This window comes from Neophocaena asiaeorientalis, unplaced genomic scaffold (genome assembly GCF_003031525.2).
Source record: "Neophocaena asiaeorientalis asiaeorientalis breed wild unplaced genomic scaffold, Neophocaena_asiaeorientalis_V1.1 scaffold787, whole genome shotgun sequence".
Classification (NCBI taxonomy): Eukaryota; Metazoa; Chordata; class Mammalia; order Artiodactyla; family Phocoenidae; genus Neophocaena; species Neophocaena asiaeorientalis.
Genome location: NW_020175824.1, coordinates 244761 through 246890, shown reverse-complemented (window position 1 = coordinate 246890; position 2130 = coordinate 244761). Strand labels below are relative to the sequence as shown.

The 2130-nt window shown below is 36.0% G+C and overlaps 1 non-coding gene across 1 annotated transcript; it reads right to left on the bottom strand.

Moving 5' to 3' along the window:
• Positions 1 to 1712: 1712 nt before the first annotated feature.
• On the bottom strand, positions 1713 to 1785 carry TRNAF-GAA (transfer RNA phenylalanine (anticodon GAA)). Its single transcript has one exon. It is a non-coding gene; the product is annotated as a tRNA-Phe (tRNA).
• Positions 1786 to 2130: the final 345 nt, after the last annotated feature.

Here is a 2130-nt window from a genome sequence, read left to right as displayed (position 1 = left end):
CAAAAAAATATTTCTCAAGGTAAAAGTGTAGCCACAAAGAAAAATCTATGATAAAAAGTTCTCTTTTCCTATGCCTTATCATAATAATCTGAATACCAAAAGACAAAGACTTAAGTTAGATTCCCCCCACCCAAAAAAAAGAGATACTCTGTTTTTGAAACTTCCTAAGAGGACACAAAATTAAAAATACCCCCAAAGAACATTATTTTCAATGACCATATTTAAGCCATTTAAAACCCAAGCTCAATATTTTTAAACAGTGAGTTAGTCATTTCAAACAGATTTTCTTCATTTTGCCTCAAATTAAAGTCTGTTGTTAACAACCAATCAAACTATTTATTCTGGATAATCATGTAAATACTAAATAAAGATGGTTATATGGCTTGATGAGGTGATGCCCAAATCACCTACCTGCTGGCTTAGTTATGAATGGAAATGAAATGCATGGAACTACCACATAAAAATATTCTCAAACACGTTATGTTTCCAATCAATTGTTTTATTATCCCCAGTGCCTTAGAGTTTCATGTTATTAATACCAATATATTTTCATCAGTTGAATCAATAAAGCTGTGGTGTAATGAATGTTTCATGCTCAGTCTTGAGGATAATAGAAAAACTGACAGACTGAAAAATGACTGGAATTTCCTTCTGCTCTAATCTAAGTCATTATAGTAGCTACAGGGTTGTTATCCAGGCAGCTCTTCCATCCCTTCAGAGCTCAGTGGCATTTATTGCTTGTACAACTTCACAGGCTCTCACATGACAGTCAAGATGGTAGACAAAGCTCAGCTTTTCTGGGGATTGGATGGCTGAGCCCTGACAGAGCCCCTGTAAAGGAGCTCCTTGGCCACAGAAGAAGAAGCCATCTCTCCCTGTCCCGTGGGAAGGAGAAGACATCGTCTCCTCCTATCTGCAGAGAAATGGAGCTCTTCTCACGGCCTCTTCCTGGGGAAATGGTTCAGAGACAAGTATAGTCAAATACCAGAAAGCCTGTCTGTGTGTTGCTCAGCTGGAGAAACAGAAAACTTCTGTACAATGTAGTGAGTGCCATGATAAGGATTGGAAATGGTGTTTCATGAACCCATAGAAAACATACCTAGAGAAGATTTCCCAAAAGATGTGAATAATAAATTAACTGACTTATTAAGAATGAGAAGGAGTTAGGCAGAAGAAAAAGAAAAAGGAAAGAACTAGGGAGAGATGAAACTCTGTGTGAATCATTAATATAGTGGTAGATAAAGCATACAAATTCTCTACACATTTGGATACTAGTTAAGAGTGTGTGGGGGAGAGAAGATATATAGACATATATACATATATATCTACAATGTATATTTAAGAAATATGTGCTTGAAAGGTCATTTTTTACCAACCACATGCCAGGCCTCCGGCATCAAACTGTTCATTTATTTAACAAGTAGCTACCAAGAATTTTAGTGGTCATTTTAAATAAGTTAACACACAGAAAAAGCTTAAAGTATAGCTTGACATATAGCAAGTACTCAAGATAAGTTAGCTATTGTTATTACAGTCAGGAAGTACTAAGGTATTGGGAGTTTAGTAAAAAGGCCCACCAGGGCACCTGACACCACCCCTCCCTAAAAAGCCATAGACCCACTCAAAACATAATAACCAAATATTCCCCTTAAAGCTTATATTTTGGTTAAGACTTCCAGGAAACTATATTTAGTGCAAAAACCCAAAACTACTGCTGAAACCCAGGATGGAACCAGGGACCTTTAGATCTTCAGTCTAACGCTCTCCCAACTGAGCTATTTCAACTTGTTCAGGTGACTTCTCCTGAATAACTATAATGGAATAATACTTGTTTTATAATATAAAAACAAATCAATATTCAGAGTAAGCTGGAGGTAGGCATTTAACAAATCTTCAGAGATGATGAGGTAAGATCCCTGTTTACAAGCTAGACGTAATAACTAATTTCACTTTTCTCAGTTCTGTGTTTAACTGCCCTGCAATCTGTTTTTTCCATTTAAAAATAAATCATGGACTTTTTTCATGTCCAAAAAAAAAAAGAAATATGTGCTTGATAAACAATAAAGCAAAGTAGAGGAATGAGAAGATTGAGGAAGGATATTTCTGACAAAATCATCATGGAAGACAGCT